Source organism: Sarcophilus harrisii, chromosome 3 (assembly GCF_902635505.1).
Source record: "Sarcophilus harrisii chromosome 3, mSarHar1.11, whole genome shotgun sequence".
Lineage (NCBI taxonomy): Eukaryota > Metazoa > Chordata > Mammalia > Dasyuromorphia > Dasyuridae > Sarcophilus > Sarcophilus harrisii.
In genome coordinates this window covers 191,602,404-191,622,796 of record NC_045428.1, presented here as the reverse complement: position 1 = coordinate 191,622,796, position 20,393 = coordinate 191,602,404, and the positions used below count along the sequence as shown (strand labels likewise).

The 20,393-nt window shown below is 35.4% G+C and overlaps 1 protein-coding gene and 1 long non-coding RNA gene across 6 annotated transcripts in view; both read left to right on the top strand.

Annotated features, from left to right (window-relative positions):
* Positions 1 to 20,393, top strand: part of NSUN3 (NOP2/Sun RNA methyltransferase 3) — a 351,925-nt gene that overhangs the window by 182,784 nt on the left and 148,748 nt on the right. The window lies entirely within an intron of this gene.
* On the top strand, positions 17 to 16,288 carry LOC116422303. Its single transcript, XR_004232890.1, has 3 exons — positions 17 to 241; positions 1,587 to 1,675; positions 16,153 to 16,288. It is a non-coding gene; the product is annotated as an uncharacterized LOC116422303 (long non-coding RNA).

The following is a 20,393-nucleotide window of genomic DNA, read 5'->3' as shown; positions in this document are numbered from 1 at the left end:
TTCAATCACAGGATACATTTCTATTCTCAAATCAGCTGTATTCTGCCCTTCCTCTTTGGTTTTAAGTAGTACCTTTTGCAATTGAGTCATAGAGGGGGTGATTACTGGGTGGGGGAGGTGCTGGTGATATCATTGTTCCTCCCACTCCTCCTCCTCCTCCTTCCATCCAGGAAAGTGAAGTTGATAGGGGAGGATCAAGAGCCTGCTGTGGTGTAGGTGGAGTTGAAGCTGGGCTGTGAGAGTGAGAATCACCTGCCCTTTAAGTTCGATTAACTCCCCATGCCTTTGGGTGATATTTTCCTCTTTCTCCTCAAGCTTCCTTATCTAGCTGTTCTTTAAACTTTCCTTTCTTTCTTTTTTCTTTTTTCTTTTTTTTTTTTAGAACTTTTGGAATTCTTTAAGGCTAATTGTATTATGTTGTATGTATAGAATGTTTCCTTAAAAATTGAATCAGGACCTTTATCATTGTAATATTCACATAGTTGATCTCCTACTAGCTTTCAGTTATCTAGCTCTATTTCTTCTTCCTTGAAGAACCGAGGAGAAGACATTCTAATATACCCAAGAGTCTACCAGTCTGCTCCCAAATTACAAGCAAACCTTGCCTCTTTCATTAGTCTAAGCATGCTTTCTATAGAGCTCCCTCAGGGTGAGGGTGGGGGAGAACCTTTTCCTACTATCTGCCCCATTTCAGCTAGAAAAAGAAAGTTAGTAGTTTAGCCCTTAACAAAGTAAATTCCTTGTTTGTCTATTTTAATACTCATCCTATTTCCTGGTCACAGGGACTTCTTCAGTGAAATTAGGGCCCTTGGTCCATATTGGGTGCCAAATGTAAAGTATGGGCTAGCTCCCTGGAGGACTTCAGGATCAGCCAGAGTTAGGATAAATCAAAGGGGTCTTTAGGGGGAGAAATGAAGGAGGCAGGCAAACTGCTATGTAGCTTGCCAAAGATGTATCCTGGATTCTGGAGTCCCGAGTCTCTAGCGTCTCTACTTCTTGTCCTGATGCCAAGTGACTCTGGCCTCTCCCTCCCTACCCTGCTCCAATCCTTGCCTATGATTATCTTAACACCAAACATTCAGCAAGCACCAATGGTGAGGAGAGCCTTTATCCAAATATATACTAATAGAGTCATTATCTCACATTAAATAGGTAATTAGCCTTAAGTGCTGGATTGTCTGATTCAAGCATACCTTTTTGGAGTTCAGCCCTCTACAGAGAAATTTTATCATTAGAAAGAATCATGAACCCATAGAATCAATGGCAGAAGCACCTCCTTCACTAGTTGTTCATGGTACTTATCCTCCCTACATATATATCCCTTTATGTATAACCCAGTCTCACATGTTTCATATATGTGAATGAACAGTCTATTAGACTTGGTTGATTGTAAAATCTGGACTTTGCCACTTTTCACCCTTGAATGCAAGTTCCTTTAGTTACTTTAAGCCACAGTATCAGTTCACATAAAAATACTCATATTACCTGTTTGACTGGATTGGTGTGAGGTTCAAACAAGTTAATGTCTATAAAGCACTTTTAAATTTTTAAAATACTGATCCGAATGTTGGTTGTTATTATTTTAGATGGTTGAATCCCAGACTATCAGTTTTTAACCATTCCCTGACATCAAGTTCCTGCCACTGAACAAAGCTCTGAAGTATCCTATAAATGAGTGAGTTTGATCTTAATCTTTCTCATAGGCCAGGGACATGGTAAAGAATAAATAATAAGAGTGACTGAGAAGACAAATTTGAGAATTGAAAACACTATGTAAGTGCCAAGGCTTTTGATGGAAAAAGAACTTCTTTTTCCATCAAAAGCCTTGGCACTTGAGGTGTATAGTTTGTAGACAGTTCAATACAGTATGTTTTCCATTATTATGGAAGACAATGTTTTCTTTCTTTTTTTATTATAGCTTTTTATTTTTTTTTTAATTTAATAGCCTTTTATTTACATGTTATATGTATGAGTAACTTTACAGCATTAACAATTGCCAAACCTCTTGTTCCAATTTTTCACTTCTTACCCCCCACCCCCTCCCCCAGATGGCAGGATGACCAGTAGATGTTAAATATATTAAAATATAAATTAGATACACAATAAGTATACATGACCAAACTGTTATTTTGCTGTGCAAAAAGAATCAGACTCTGAAATATTGTACAATTAGCTTGTGAAGGAAATCAAAAATGCAGGTAGGCATAAATATAGGGATTGGGAATTCAATGTAATGGTTTTTAGTCATCACCCAGAGTTCTTTCTCTGGGCGTAGCTGGTTCAGTTCATTACTGCTCCATTAGAAATGATTTGGTTGATCTCCTTGCTGAGGATGGCCAGGTCCATCAGAACTGGTCATCATATAGTATTGTTGTTGAAGTATATAATGATCTCCTGGTCCTGCTCATTTCACTCAGCATCAGTTCGTGTAAGTCTCTCCAGGCCTTTCTGAAATCATCCTGTTGGTCATTTCTTACAGAACAATAATATTCCATTATATTCATATACCACAATTTATTCAGCCATTCTCCAGCTGATGGGCATCCACTCAGTTTCCAGTTTCTAGCCACTACAAAGAGGCCTGCCACGAACATTCGTGTACATACAGGTCCCTTTCCCTTCTTTATGATCTCTTTGGGATATAAGCCCAGTAGTAACACTGCTGGATCAAAGGGTATGCACAATTTGATAACTTTTTGAGCATAGTTCCAAATTTATAGCTTTTTATTTAGAAAACATATGCACGGGTAATTTTTCATCATTGACCCTTGTGAAACCTTCTGTTCCAACTTTTCCCCTCCTTCTCCCCACCCCTTTCCCTAGATGGCAGGTAATCCAATATATTTTAAATATATTAAATACAATATATGTATACATATTTATACAGTTATCTTGTTGCACAAGAAAAATCTGATTTAGAAAGAATGTAAAAATAACCTGAGAAGGAAAATAAAATACAAGCAAACAATAACAGAGTGGAAATGCTATGTTGCGGTCCACACTCATTTCCCATAGTTCTTTCACTGGGTGTGTAGCTGGTTCTGTTCATTACTTAACAACAGGAACTGATTCGGATCATCTCATTATCGAAGAGAGCCACTTCCATCAGATTTGATCATCACCTAGTATGTGTATAATGATCTCCTAGTTCTGCTCATTTCACTTAGCATCAGTTCATATAAGTCTCTCCAGGCCTCTCTGACATCATCCTACTTGTCATTTCTTACTGAACAATAATATTCCATAACATTCATATACCACAATTTATTCAGCCATTCTTCAATTGATGGGCGTCCAATGATAATATTTTCTAAAAGCTTAAATTTATCAGGTATGAAAATAACACAAGGGATATAAGAAAATTTCATTTCATTCTGAAATACATTTTGCTAAATATTGCTTGTGTGCCTGTACTATTAAGAAGTCAAGTCAAGAAGTATTTACAAAGCTCCTACTATGGGCCAAGCACTGTTCTTAGAACTGAGCATACAGAAAAACACAAAAGAAAGTCCTGGAACTCAGTCTAAAGATGTAATGTTCTCTTTTTCGGTTTTCTTGGGGTCTCTGGGAGCAGCCTTCCTTTCAATTCAGTAATCATCAGAAGAGTAGCCAGGGGTTAAAGTCCAAATCCTTTATTATATCTTTCAAAGTCTTGTCTCATTTCCTAGGGCCTGGTTAGCTTTCTTAGAGGCCTATCTCTCTTCTTGGTTCCAAGAGCTTGAGCTCCCACCTGTCTTCTCTGCCCTCTGAATCTCTTGGAATCAATCCTGGCTAAGGTTTGATTATATGCTTATATGCTCTACACTGAGTATAAACCAATTATTATATCACTAGGAAACCATTATTTGTTGTAGGGTTAAATCAATCATACTGAATCATGCTAAACTAGATACCCATTGTCTCTTCAATTCCACTTAGTAGCTTGTAAGTATCCTTGTTTCAAGTTTTGGCCCATAAAGGTAGAGATGCTATGCACATAACTGGGTATAAACAAAATACAGTAGGAAATGGGGTAGAGCCAAGATGGTGGAGAGTAGACAGATCTTGCCTGAGCTCTCCTCATCTTCTTTCAGAATCTCAACACTTAAATCAAGCCTCTGAAAAGATTTTGGAATGAGAGAAGCCACAAACATTCAGAGTGTAATAATTTTTAAGTTCTTGGAAGGACTTCAAGAATGGCCTATCTTTTTTGGGCAGGGGCAGACCCAGCCCTGGTCAGCAACAGCACCTGGTTGGGGGAATCTGGTGAATGACTGTTAGCAAAAATGCACAGTATTGGCTACTCTGTCCTGGTTCAGAAGTTCAGTGGATCAGCAGACTAGGTGTGAGACCTCCAAAGCAACTGCAGAAGGCAAATTCAAAGGAATGACTTGGCTGGAATCACCCAGCAGCCCTGACACAGTCAGTGAAAACCCTCCATTACTTTTCAGAGGAAACTTGGGACAATTCCCCTTGTGCCCTAGAAGCAGATCTCAACATTTAAAAGTGAATAAAAAAGCAAAAAGACCTACCATAGAGAGCTACCATGGAGAAAGAGAAGTTAAGAACATAAATCCAGAAGAGGACAGCAAAGGCAAAATTCTTTCAGGTGAAGCCTTAAAGGCTTCAAAGTCATCAAAGAAGAATATGAACTGGTATCCTGTTCATAAGGGTTTCTTGGAAGAGTTCAAAAAGAATCTTAAAAGAGATGCAAAAGAAACATTGGGAAAAGAAATTGGGAGAGCTGTTCAGGAACAGAATATATTATGTTTCAGCTGAAGGGAAAAAAAACAAAGGTAGCGATCCTCATCTTAGATCAAGCAAAAGCAAAAATAGATCTAATTAAAGGAAGTAAGGAAGGAAACCACATCCTACTAAAAGGTACCATAGATAATAAAGTAATATCAATATTAAACATATATGCACCAAGTAGTATAGCATCCAAATGCCTAGAAAAATTAAGTGGGATGCCAGAAGAAATGGGCAGCAAAATTATAATAGTGGAAGGTATCAGAGTTAAAGAAATCCAACCACAAAATAAACAAGAAAGAAGTTAAGGAATTTTAGAAAAGTTGCTATGATAGGCTTTTGGAGAAATTATACAGAAAGGGGACAGAAAAGAACATAGCTTTTTCTCAGCATTGTTTGGTATCTACACAAATTTGACCATCTATCAGTACATAAAAACCTCATAATCAAAGGCAGAAAGACAGAAATAATAAATACATCCTTTTCAGATCAGAATGCAATAAAAATTGCATGTTATAAAGAGTCAAGGAAAAATAGATCAAAAATTAATTGGAAACTAGGAAAAGATCAATGAACTGAACATGCAACTAAAACAGCTAGAAAAAGAACAAATTAACTCCCCCCAATTAAATATCAAAGTAGAATTTCTGAAAATCTTAAGAAAGATTTAAAAAATTGAAAAGAAGAAAACTATTGAACTAGTAAACAAAAGTAAGAGTTGGTTTTATTAAAAAACCAACAAAATAGATAAAACTTTCATTACTTGATTCAAAAAAGAAAAGAAGAAAATTAAATTACTGATATCAAAAATGAAAAGGGCAAACTTACCACCAATGAAGAGGAAATTAAAACAATAATTAGGTGCTATTTTGCCCAACTGTATAGCAGCAAATGTGACAAAATGGATTGCCAAGATTAACAGAGGAGGAAATCATTTACTTTAAATAATTCCATTTTAGAAAAATAAATTGAACAAGCTGTCAATGAACTTCGTAAGAAAAAAATCTCCATGAATAGATTGATTTACTAGTGAATTCTACCAAATATTTAAAGAATAATTAATTCCAATAACATATGAACCATTTGGAAAACTAGGGGAAAAAAGGAGTCCTACCAAATTCCTTTTATGACACAGATACAGTGCTGATATCTAAATTAGGAAAGGCCAAAACAGAGAAAGAAAAGTATACAACAGTTTTCCTAATGAATATTGATGCAAAAATCTTTTTTTTTTTTTTTTTTTTTTTTTTTAATAGCCTTTAACTTACAGGATATATACATGGGTAACTTTACAGCATTAACAATTGCCAAACCTCTTGTTCCAATTTTTCACCTCTTCCCCCCCCCCTCCCCTAAATGGCAGGATGACCAGTAGATGTTAAATATATTAAAATATAACTTAGATACACAATAAGTATACATGACCAAAACATTATTTTGCTGTACAAAAGAATCAGACTCTGAATTATTGTACAATTAGCTTGTGAAGGAAATCAAAGATGCAGGTGTGCATAAATATAGGGACTGGGAATTCAATGTAATGGTTTTTAGTCATCTCCCAGAGTTCTTTTTCTGGGTATAGCTAGTTCAGTTCATTACTGCTCCATTAGAAATGATTTGGTTGATCTCGTTGCTGAGGATGGCCTGATCCATCAGGACTGGTCATCATCTAGTATTGTTGTTGAAGTATATAATGATCTCCTGGTCCTGCTCATTTCACTTAGCATCAGTTCGTGTAAGTCTCTCCAGGCCTTTCTGAAATCATCCTGTTGGTCATTTCTTACAGAACAGTAATATTCCATAATTTTCATATACCACAATTTATTCAGCCATTCTCCAACTGATGGACATCCATTCAGTTTCCAGTTTCTAGCCACTACAAAAAGGGCTGATGCAAAAATCTTAGATAGAACATTAGTAAATAGCAATTTATCACCAGGATAATACCCTCTGACCAAATGGAATTTACAACAGGAAAGCAGGGCTGGTTTATTATTAGGAAATCTATCAACATAATTGACCATATCAACACAAAACTAATAAAAAAAAAAAAAAAACATGATTTTCTTGACAGATACAGAAAAAAAAAAACCTTCTGTAAAATACAACTTCATGCTTCTCAGATTGGCTAACAAGAGAGGAAAAAATAATGATAAATGTTGGAGAGTTTGTGAGAAAACTGGAACACTACTACATTGTTGGTGAATTGGTGAACTGATCCAACCCTTCTGGATAGCAATTTGGAACTATGCCCAAAATGCTATCAAACAGTGCATACTCTTTGATCCAACAGTGTCTCTAAAGGACCAACATGTGCAAAAATGTTTGTAGCAACCTTTTTTATGGTGGCAAGGAATTGGAAATGGAGTGGATGCCTATCAATTGGAAAATAGCTGAATAGGATACAGTGTATGAAATTAATTATTATACATATTATTCTACATTGAATATATAGTCTATATAAATTATGTGTATTATTGTTGTATGTATGTATATTATGTATATTATTATTATATAAGAAATGATGAGCAGGCTGATTTCAGAAAAGCCTGGAAACACTTAATAAGAACTCATGCTAATTGAAGTGAACATAACCAAGAGCATATAGTACACAATAACAATAAAATTATATGATGATCAACTGTGATGGACTTGACTCTTTTCAACATGAGATGACTTAAATCAATTCTAATAGCCTTGGGATGGAAAGTACCATCCACATCCAAAGTGAGAACTATAAAGACTGAATGTAGATGAATGCATATTTTCAATTTTGTTTTCTTATTGTTTACTTGCTTGGCTTTTTTCCCCCTTTCCTTTCTTGTATTTTTTTTAACCTGGTTTTTTTTTTTACAACATGACAAATACATAAATATGTTTAAAAGAATTTCATATATTTAACCTACATTGGCTTGCTTGCTGTCTTGGGGAGGGAGAGCAGGGGAAGGGAAGGAGAGAAATTTGGTTTGTTAGGTTTTGCAAAGATTAATGTTGAAAACTATATTTGCATATATTTGGAAAAATAAAATTCTACAAACATAAGAAAAAACACAGTAGGCATATCTGAGATAATCTCAAAAGGAAAGCAATAAGGGTATGAAGGACTAGGAAGATTTTTTTTAATTATTTTTTTATTTCTAATAGCTTTTTATTTACAAGTTATATGCATGGGTAATTTTACAGCATTGACAATTGACAAACTTTTTGTTCCAATTTTTCCCCTCCTTCCCCCCACCCTCTCCCCTAGATGGCAGGATGACCAATACATGTTAAATATATTAAAGTATAAATTAAATACAAAATAAACATATATGACCAAACCATTATTTTGCAGTACAAAACGGAAGATTTTTTTTTGGAAGAATGTAGGTTGGACTTTAGCTCCTGAGGAAAGCCAGGAAAGCAAAGAGATGTGAAGGAAGAACATTTCAAGCATGGAGGACAACTAGTGAAAAGAATGGATGAGATGTCATCTTCAGATGAGCTATAGGTTCTAGTATCATAGAGATTCGAGTATAATAGAAGATGAAACACAGACACAGTTACCATATTTGATTCTTCCTGTGAATGGCTACTTCCAGTTTGTTCCATTCTTCTAGGACTGTAGCTTGCTTCCAAAGGCTTTAATTGCTAAAGGACACAATTAGTTCAAAGTAAAGGCATTTAATGAAATAGTATATGGAGAAAAGCATCAACAAAGATTTCCTTTTACTCTTCCATTAACATATGACTCATCAATGGAAAGAATAGGTACCCTAAGGGAATAAATTTGGCTCATATATAGGGAACAATTCATCTGTCACATCCACATATAATGAACAAATGTTAATAAGTTCAATCATAGAGTGATACATATGTCCCACATAAGTATATGCACCCAAGACACAATAGCAGAGGAGCCACTAAGGCCACTGATGCTTTAAGGATCCTGATACTTTCTAATTATGTCCTTCCTCTAATTCTTGCTTTCACCAGGCTGTTTCATATTGGTCACATAGTCTCCTTATTAGGCACTGCTCATTTGAATGATACTCAACTACCTAGAAGAGCCTTCAGATATTGTTTCACTAGTCTCAAAAGCTCTACAGCAAAATACTGTTTGACTATGATTCCTGCTGTCTATAACTTCTGAATCAATTAAAATACTCAGATATCATTTCCCCAGAGAAGAGAGGGAGCAGACATAGAATTTTTTTCGACCATCTTTAAAAAGGGTAAAAACCCTGGCATAGGATCAGCAAAATGCTGCTTCTTAGGTTCTCCTTCTTTGTATCCTCAGAGTTTTGGATCCTAAGTCTTTCCAAGTGACATAGTCAAAGAGATGATAAGAGCCAACTCTTATCAGGATCAGGAATCAGGAGAGACCTAATTATATTTCCTTGGGAAAGTTGGTTAATCTCTATGAAATCCAGTTTCATCATTTGTAAAAAATTAGGGTAGGACTAGATGAATTCAAAGGTTCCTTCCAGCTGATCCCATAATGTCTTCAACAGGAAAATTTTAGCCCCAGGAAGCCATGTCTTTTAGGACAAAGATGAGCATTCTCTCAACTAGCTACTGCCCTTTGATTCAGTCTTCTTAGCATTACTGTTTTTAGAGAAGGGCTTGAAACCCTTGGTAAGACACTTCGCTTTATTTTATGATGAACACAGTTTCAATGTACTTTTACTGGTACTTTGAGTTGGTGACTCAGAATTTTGGGTCTCCTATCTATTAAATTTAACATAACCACCTGTTTTTCAGCTCATAAAGTCTGAGGTATCTTAATAGGTACATTATATCTCTTTGTAGCTGGGATATATATATCTACATCTATATCTATATATCTATATAAATTTTGATTTGATATTTGACATATATATCTATATAGATTTGATAGATATATATCTATATAGATAGATAAATGGATAGTCCATGTTCTATCATAAACTTAATTTCTTGGGTAAGTCTTCAAAAGCCTTTTTTCTTGTTATTGGTTGGAGAAATCATCTAGTTCTGAGAGGCAATTTCTCTATATACCCAGCGATAAGCTCTTGATGGTCTTTTGATTCATTCTACCCAAATGAAAGTAGTGATAATAATAATAAATCACATACATAATAAAAATAATGTTTTATATTTCAGTCAGTCTGGAGTAGTGGATATGTCACTGAACTAGATCTAGAAACCTCAAACTATGCTCTGTCACTTATTGAAGCTCAATTTTTTGTTGTTTTTTTTTTTTTAACAAAACAGCAATAATTAATTACAATTAAGAGATTAAAACCCTCTCATAACCCTCTATAGGGTTATTGTGAGGACATAAAATATAAAATATTATTATACAATATACATTATACAATTGTCAGACATTGGGAAATGGAGAAAGTCTATAAAGGCAAAAGAGTCTGGTGAGGTAGGCTATTGCTGTTCACTGAGAAGCCCCCTAGTTAGTCTTCCTGTGTCATCTTTTCCCATCCCAGCCCATTCTCAGCTAGCAAATTATCATCTCTAACTTCTCATTCTCTCTCACCCTCAGTCTTGAATCAGTTGTCAAGTTCTGTCATTTCTACCTTTATAACATCTCTCATATATGCCTCTTTCTTTCCCACACAGCACTCACTCTGTTGCTACAGGCCCTCATCCTTCCATGCTTGGAGAATTGTGATGATCAGCTCATTGGTCTCTCCCAACTTAGTCTATCCTCCACCCAGTGGTCTAATTGATTTTCATAAAACTTAAATCTGACCATCTCATCCTATTACATCCAGTATCAAATGTAAAATCTTGTTTCTATTTTAACATCCTTCCTAATCAGGATCTTTCTAATCCTTCAGTTTTATAATTTATTCCTTCCATGTACTCCAAGATCCATTGACATTAGACCTCCTTGTGATTTTTGGAATCCCAGGCATTTTTCGTGACTGTTCCTATGCCTGGAACATTCTCCATACTTGTCTTCATCTTCTGACTCTTTTCAAGCCCCAACTCAAATCTTAACTTTTTCAAGAAGCCTTTATCCCAATAGTGTTCCATGCTTTTGCTGCTCTTTTTTGCTCATCGTAATGGCAACAGCTTGCCTACTGCCCAAAGTACCTGTTTGTGTCCCTGGCACAGTGGCTGCAATGGCACTGGCTCCTCAAGTTCAAATTCTACCTTAGATATTTGTCAACTATCTGATCATGGACAAATTACTTACCGTTTCAGAGTCTCAATTTCTTCATTTATAAAAGAAGATATTTGGCCTTGGTAGCCTGTAAGATGCCTTCATGCTCTATAATCATGAGAATATGATCTTACGGTAATATTTTGAAGTGCTGTCCTACAGTTTTGATCAAGTGATTATTTTTATTGCCCACACATATGCTGATGAATTCTAAAAGTTTTATAGCAAAACCAGTTTTTGTGTGTATCAACCTTTTCCATACTTCCCAGTGTCTCAGTGATGTAATTTGGTACTTTATGAATATCAAGATCCTGAGGACAGTTTCACTACTAGGATATATACTTTACATTTGAATTAGCATTTTAAATCACCCATCACCATTCTTTCAGGCTTGGCTGTATTATTGTATACAATTTGCATGATTATCCTAGTACACAATCTCACTCTGCAGCACTACATTTATTTGTTGGATTCTTTTTCCCCTGAAGAATTCAATTGTTATGTGAATTATTCCAAACTTAAGACATTTAACATCAGTAAAATAAAAACAAGTGAAACATAGAAAGACAGAAGTAGAGGAAGTGGATGTGCTGAGAAATTTTTTAAAAAGGAAAACAGGGAAACATAGGAGACCTTGGCACTGATAATCTCTAATTTCAAGCACATAGAACCAACCCAAAGTTATGGAAGATAAGCCAAAATAATAATGATGCCATGAAAAAAATGAAGAGGTATGGTAAGATGACCCAGAGACACTTTAGGAATTAATAGAAAGATTACTGTCTCAGAAGTCTATCCCACAGTGTAGGAAAAATATCTGTATTTAACATGCCAGCACCATCCTTGTAAGAGGTGTCTGAAGCTGTTTTGGTATATGGTTAGGGAGAGCATCAATTTTGCAACTTGCAAAAAGTCAGAATTAAAGGTCTGCTTCAGCCCTAAATTGTAGAGTGCTTAGGGGATTTGAATGAATTTCAAAGCATAATGGGAGTTAAAAGAAACAATTCAAATAGTAGGCAATTCAGAGAGAAATAGCGAAGGCAGAAGCAAGGGAATCTAGAAGATCCTAGAATCATAGCATCTTTGATCTAGATCTGGAAAGGACCTTCAAGAAAATTATAATCCAAACCAAAATACCTTAAAAAGAGCAGATTATTGCATAGTGAAGAGAACAGACCAACTCAGCAGAAAACCCACAGATGGCAGCATTATGAAGGAAAAGAATATGGCAGTGCACCAGAAGAAAGATTCCATAGAGCACAACAGATTGTGATGTAGTGAAGAAAGCTATAAGCAGTAGCATCAGAAGCACAAAACCTGTCATGTATAAGTGTGCATGCATGTATGTATGTGTGTATGTGTGTGCACACATTTGGATTATGAGCTGCTTGACAGAAGAATTTTTTTTTTTGTCCTTCTTTGTATTCTTAGTACTTGGCACAATGCTTGGAAATATTCTGTGTTTTAATACATACCAGTTGTCTTACTGACATCCAGTGTGTTCAGTTACCTTCTCTATACAGATGACTTCTGAATCTCTGTGTCCAATTATCTGTTGTTTTCTGAACTTCAGTTTTTGATCACCAAGCTGCTAGATATCTCCATGTGGAAGTTGTATCAGCATCTCAAACTCAAAACATCCAGAAATGAACCTATTATTTTACTGCCTCAATATGCCTATTCCCCAAACTTTCCTCTTCTGTTGAGGTAACATTCTCTGGCACTTAAGTTCATTACCTCTCAGTTTTCTTTGATTTTTTCCCCTTTCTTTCACTGCCTATATCTAATCAATTTTTGAGTCTTATCAATTCTGCCTCTACATTTCTTATATTCATCCCTTTGTTTTCATTTGTGTGGCTTAGTTCAGACTCTAAAATCTTTCTTGGTTGCACTAAAGTCTTCTTAATTGATCTCTCTACTTCTACCCCACCCCCCTTCAGTTAATCTTCTAACTGTTCAAATGATCTTCCTTAGGCATTTCAATCATTTCACTCTCCTGATCAAAAATTCTTAGTGCTTCCCTATTAGCGCTAGAATAAAATACAAACTTCTCAGCCTGATAGCTGGCTCTCATTTGCCTTTTTAGCCTTTATTTCATTTATTTTACTTCAGGTATTCTATATTTTAGCCAGACTAGAACTAGCTCTTATTTCGACCTGACATCTAGTCCCTGCTTTTGTGCACAAATTGGAAAAAGAAAAGTCACATGGTCTAAGGACCATCATGTTGACACCAGAGACCGTTATCACAAAAGGGATTATCTGGAGCTAGCTATGAAGCAATGTAGGAGAAAGAATGCTACATTCTGATTCAAAAATTGTTGTTCAGTCATTTCAGTTGTGTTCTATTCTTTACGATTCCATTTAGAATTTTCATGGAAAAGATACCAGAGTGGTTTGCCATTTCCTTCTCCAACTCATTTTCCAAAGTTAAATAAATGATTTATGTGGGGATCACAATTAGTAAATGCCTTAGGCCTGATTTGAACTCAGGAAAATGAATTAGATTAGGATGTGGGTCCAAATCCTGATTTAATCACTTACTGCCTATAGATTCTGTTTATTGATCAATAAAATCAGGGGGATGGGTCAAATGGATTCTAAAGATAATCTAGCAAGGAAGAAAAAAAGTTCAGTCAATCATTTCTTATCAAACATTTTTGGATCAATATCTAGCAGCCCTACTATCTCTCTTGGTACCAGGAAAGAGATCTCTTTAGTGTTCAAGCTATTCCAGTTACTTTCCTAATCTCTCCCTTATGTTTAAAGAACAAAGACCTTATAATGCCATCATTGACTCTAAAACCTTACTTTTATTTTCTATTAATAACATGTTCCAGGCGTCATTCATAGCTACTCTCATGCTAGTGACAGTGTTTCAGAATGTCTTCCTAAAAATAAAGGGGACTTGACAGTTTTCTCCTTTTTTTTCCCCTTTGGATTTGATACTTATTTGAAGGTATCTAGAAAAAGCAAAAATAGTACCTTGTAAGGATAGCAAGATACCAATTACTTTTAATTACTTCCTAACTTTCTCTTCTAATTTTCTACCAAGTTAGGTGCAATTTCTTTCAGAGTAATAATTTTTTTTTCATTAACATAGTACTTTTCTGCAAAGAGCTTAAGGCACTGTATTGGTATTACCTCACAAAAACTTTTTTAATGAAAGCTTTAAATATCACCCTTGTGAAGAAAAATAGATAAATATCCACATTCCCATTTTTCAGACAAGAAAAAATTGTCTTGTCAGAGCTTTCAATAATAATCAAATTAAATGTATGACAAAAAATTTCTTTTATTAGAAAGCACATGCTCTTATATACTTCAACAACAATACTATACGATGATCAGTTCTGATGGACGTGGCTCTCTTCAACAATGAGATGAACCAAACCAGTTCCATTTGTTCAAAAATGAATAGAACCAGCTACACCCAGCGAAAGAACTCTGGGAATTGAGTGTGAACTACTATATAGCATTTCCAATTCTCTGTTTTTGTCTGCTTGCATTTTTGATTTCCTTCACAGGTTAATTGTAATTACTTCAAAGTCAGATTCTTCTTGTGCAACAAAGTAACTGTATGGATATGTATACATATATTGTACTTAATATATACTTTTTTACATATTTAACATGTATTGGTCTACCTGCCATCTGGGGGAGAGGCTGGGGGGAAGAAGGGGAAAAATTGGAGCAAAAGGTGTTGCAATTGTCAATGCTGAAAAATTATACATGTATGTATCGTGTAAATAAAAAGCTAATAATTTTTAAAAAAGAAAGAAAGCATATGCTCAAATGCGTGACATGTTGTCCCTAAGTTTCTTTTTTAGGTCTAGGGGGAAAAAAAGCAACCTACAATTCCCTCATATGTCCTTTTGTGAATGCTAAAGTCATCAAAATGTTCAGTAATAATAATCATATTTGAAGGTCTCACTTTGACTGGTCCTATCCCAGGGACTAAACTGCAGTTTTGATGAGCAGTCAATCAGTCATTCATTGCAGAATAATTATGTTGAACTCAATAGCAGGATTTGGAGAACACCATCCAAAACTTAAAGGCTTTTCAATTATTGGGGCTCTGCTTTTCAGGGTTAAAAGTCCTTATGCATTAAAACAATGAAATTTGCATACTTCAGAGGTTTTCTTTCTCCTTATCTTGTCCAGGAGGAATTAATAAATTTGAGGCACTCAGTTCAGAATGTCTGCTTTGATTGCATGCCTTTTTCTAAGTATCTGCTTAGTGAGGAGACTGAGGAAATTGTAGTTTGATGTATTTTAATAGACCCAGACTCTCTGGGGCCTAAGGACTACCTGGGTTTCTTTCTTATCCATTTTCTGTTCTTAAACACACCTAGTTGTGCCTCTTATAAGAGACACTGGTAAGTTTTTACAGCTTTTCATCAGATATCAGAACTTTTCATTTAAAAGAAAGTGCTTTACTATTATTGATTATTGCTGTATTGATGTTGTAATTCAGGTCATCCCAGATCACAAAACATTTCTTGCTGCCACTGTTTACCTTATGGCTGTAGAAGAAGAGTCTAGAAAACTAGTCTTGTTTAGGGGTAGGCTACTGAGTCAGATTGGGAAAGTTTTTTTCTTAATTATAGTTTAGTTTTAACCTTCACTTCTTATGGTAACTGACATTTAGGAGATTTAATTGCAAAGTACTTTAAATACATTATCTCACTGGGGCTTATTCAAGGAGCTCAAATATCAGTGACAATACATATGGATGGGATCTGTGCTTCTAACAATGTAGAGACTTCACTGTATGGAAAATCATTCCATCATCACAAATTCCCAAACTTTCCTAGATTTAGTAAATGAGAAATTCTGGGGAGTTTTGTTTGAGGTACACTGAAATTAAAAAACTTGTCCAAGATTACATGGGATAATGAGTGTTAGAGCAGGATCTGAACCTAAGTTTTCCTAAATTGAAACTCAGCACTATCACCGCCATACCCAATCACCTCTTTAGAGAGGGCATGTTCTTCTGAAGGAATTCGAAGACATGGGTACAAAGTCTGGTGACACATATGGATATAGGAATAGAAGTTGACAGCTGATTTGGTCATTGTAACTCCCTCATCAGTTAAGCTTCCTGTGTTGTTGCTGTTTCCTCATTCACAAAAGGATTTAGTAACATCTCCCTGTGCTTAATAATAGATAGTATTTATATAGCACTTTAAGGCTTTATTAAAGTGTAGTGTACATTATCACTTGATCCTCACAACAATCCTGTGAAGTAAATGCTATTATTATACCTATTATTGCCAGGTAGGTTGCAAACTGGGAAGAATGCTGGGCCTGGATTCAGGAAGATCTGAATTAAATCCAACTTCAGACATTGCCTAGTTGTGTGTCCCTGGGTAAGTCACTTAATCTCTCTTTGCTTTAGTTTCATTGACTATAATATGGGGGTAATAATAGCATCTACCTCATTGGGAGGATCAAATAAGATATTTTTTAAAAAGTGCTTAGCACAGTACCTGGAACATGGAAGAAACTATATAAATTCTTATTTTGTTCTCCTTCCCTTATTTTACTGTTGGGAAGACTGAAACAGAGAGAGCTCAAGTGACTTGCCCAGGGTCATAGAACTAGTAAGTCTCTGAAGTGACAAGTGAGTTCAGGTCTTCCTGATTACAAATCCAGTACTCTATCCACTTTGCCTCTGGCTTTTATATTACAGAATTGTTAAGAGAATAAATTAAATAATAAACATACCAGTATTTCAGAAAAGAAAGGTGTCATAAAAAGTCAAGGTTTTATATTATCCTATTGTTTTTTTTTTTTTTTTTTGGTTTGTTTGTTTGTTTTACCACATTGTTTAGGCAAGCTGGCAGAAATCTTCATTTCCAAATCTAATAAGTGGGACATACCATCATATTTCATAGGCTATTTGAAAGTAGTTTGCAATATATCAAGTGTCATATTACTAACTGCTCAGAAAAATTCAGCATTATTTTGTAATGTTTGTAAAAGTTCTATGTAGAGGAAAGAATCGTTAAGATTTATTTAAATTCAAGAAAATTTCATTAATCTTTTATACTCAGCTGTAATTAGGGATTCTGAGCCAGATTCAGCTGGAATAGACCTCCAAAAACAGGGCTTCATTGGGGGAAGGAAGTGGGAGAAAAAGGCATAGTAGCAGGCCAGGCCTAAGCAGGCCATTCTAGTACTTCAACAGGATTAATATTATAATGAAATGAAAAAAATGTGGAATATTTAGTAGTTAACAAAAGTAAGTTTACTTAGCCTTAAATAATGAAGGATATTCAGTGAGAAAGTATTTTATTATTATTATTATTATAGCTTTTTATTGACAGAACATATGCATGGGTAATTTTTCAACATTGACCCTTACAAACACTTCTCTTCCAGATTTTCCCTCCTTCCCTCCACCCTCTTCTCTCCTAGATGGCAAGCAGTCTCATACATGTTAAACATGTTAAACATATATATGTACATACTTATATAGTTCTCTTGTTGCCCAAGAAAAATCAGATTTAGAAAGGTAAAAATAACGTGGGAAGAAAAAAAAAAAGAAAAACAGAAAGAGTGTAAAAGCTATGTTGTGGTCCACACTCATTTCCCAGTGTTCTGAGAAAGTAATTTTGACAAAATTAAGTGAAGTTTACTGATAACAATCCTGCTTCTGATCAGCCACATGCTTAGGAAAGGTAGGGTGATTCATGACCTGTTTCTTTTGCAGTCAAAAATCTAGGATTAATGATCTGAGTATTTTGTTCTTTGAATTAAATCTCAGGGATAGTTTTTATAGAAAAAAAAGCACAACTAGACAGATGTGTGTGGTAAATAAAGGGCCTTAGGATATTGTTCCCAATATAGAGGTCAAAACGAAGACCCTGGTTTCTATCAGTGAAAAGGTTGAATGTGAAAGATATTGAACTAGGAGAAGGAGCAGTATCTCATAGAAGTGAATTTTCTTGTGGAATGTTGATCAACTAATTTCTAATAAACTTTTAAAAATTATTCATCTATCCACCTATCTATGCCTCTAAATTGAAATTATTATCCCATATTTTTCTTTTCCTCCTCCCTCCTTCCCTCCTTTTTTCCCTCTCTCCTTCCTCCCTCTCAAGGAGTAGAAATGAATTGAGGAAAAAGACCTATTAAGGCAAGCACAGACCCCAGAAGAGGGTCCTTATAGTGATGGAACTCTAGGGAGAGTACGTTGGAGAACCAATGTACACAGTAACAGTAAGATTATGTGATCATCAACTGTGATGGTCATGGCTCTTCTCAACAATGCAGTGATTTAAGACAATTCTCATAGATGGGCTAGAAAATACCATTTTCATTCAGAGAGAAAACTATAGAGAACTGTGAATCCATAATATGCTTGCCTTTCTGTTATTGTTTTGTTTGATTTTTTTCTTTCTTGTGATTTTTTTTCCCCTTTTTGGTATGATTTTTCTTGTATAACATGTCAAATATGGAAATATGTTAAAAAGGATTGCACATATTTAACCTGTATCAGATTGCTTGCTATATTGGGGAGAGGGCTTATAATGAAGGAGAAAGATTTGGAACACAAAGTCATACAAAAATAAATATTGAAAACCATTCTTACATATATTTGGAAAAATAAAATACAATTGAGAAAAAAAAATAAAAGAAACAGTGCCCTGGGCTGAGATAGCACAGACTGCGGAAGACCAAGAGGCAAGGAACTCTGGACTCAAAAGTCATTATATGGGACAGAGTCCCAGATGCCTGTTCTAGTTACTTACTTATATTTTTTTTAGTTATTCATCTATCTACTATATCTATGCCTCTAAATTGAAATTATTATCCCATATTTTTCTTTTCCTCCTCTCTCCCTCCCTCCCTCCCTTTTTTCCTTTCTCTGTCCTCCCTCCCTCCTGTCTTCCCTTCCTCCTTCCCTCCCTCCCTCTCTCTCTTTCACCTCCCTCCTTCCTTCCTTCTTTTCTCCTTTCCTCCTTCCTTCCTTCCTTTCTCTTTCTTATCCTCTTCCTCTTCTTCCTCCTCCTCCTTTCTCCTCTTCCTTTTCTTCCTCCTCCTCTTCCTCCTCCTTCTCCTCTTTCTCCTCCTTCTCTTTTTCCTCCTCTTCTTCCTCCTCATCCTCCTCTTCTTTCTCTGTCTCTCTCCTCTGTCTCTCTGTCTCTGTCTCTCTATCTTTCTGTCTGTCTGTCTCTCTATCCCTCTCTCCTGGTTCACTTACCCTGTTCTTTTTCCATTTCCTTTGCTTTCTAATCATCATATCATTACCAGTTTCCTATTGGACATATCAAACACTATTTCTGTGAGATATCTCAAGCTCAGCATGTACACAACTGAACTCGCTATCTTCACCTTCCAAATTTCTCTATTTTTGTTGATGGTATCATTATCATTTATCCAATATTTTATGTTCACCACTTTGGAATTATCTTCAACTCCTAACTCTCCCTTACTCTATATATCTAGTTTGGTATCAGATCTTGATTTGAACCACCACTACATCTCTTTCATTTGTCCTCTTTTCACTGCTCAGATAACTGCTACCTTTAGGCTCTTCTTACTTCTTATTGAGATGAAACTATGTGTCATAGTGAGTAGGGAAACTATGCTTTAAGTCAAAAAGACCTAAGTTTAAATCATGTCTCAGATTCTTAATAACTGTGTGACTATAAACAAGCCAATGAGCCTCTTTCAGTCTGTTTCCCCATCTGAAAAATAAGGATAATCATAACACCTACTTTATAGGACTATTAGGATTGTGTGTGTGTGTGTGTGTGTGTGTGTATCACTTTGCAAACCTTAAAATCCTATAAAAATGTTATCATCTAGGGGTATGAGTTGTCATTTGCCTAGTTCTGTAAATGAGCCTCAAAAATTCCCTCCTGCTTCTAAAATAAAACATGAATTTTCCTATTTAGACTTTAAAAACTTACATGACCTGGCCCCAAATCTATCTTTCCTGTCTCATTATACATTACTCTGTTTCCTTCATTCTCTGAGTTGTCCCAGTGTGTAGTCTTTTAGTTCTCTTCTTATATGTCTGTGCCTTATCAATTTTCTTTTGGGTATAATCCTCTATAGTCCCAAACTTGTGTCCTGAGCATTCTTTCTATATATTCTCTCACTTGGTGACTTCATCAGGTCTATGGATTTAATGATCATCTCTATGTAGATGACTTGTAAATCTATATTTTCAACATCCTAAACTCAGATGTAGTCTCCCAGAAGTCATAAGGGATGCTTAAATATCCTGAGTCATCATATCAATGTATGAACTATAGTTTTTTTTAGATTAATGAAGACTAAGAAATGGGCATCAGATTTGGTAACTAATACCAACTAGCCAGTCATTTTCCAGATTCACTTCCTCCCTTAGAATCATCAATCCTTAAATCTTGATATACATTGCTGGCCTTCTTCACAATGCCTGGTTCTGTCTGACTCTAATATGAACACTTTTAAAACTATCCAGACTTAACTGTTTTGGTACACACAATTCTATCTGGGGCCAATAGAGGATCTGTTTCCAT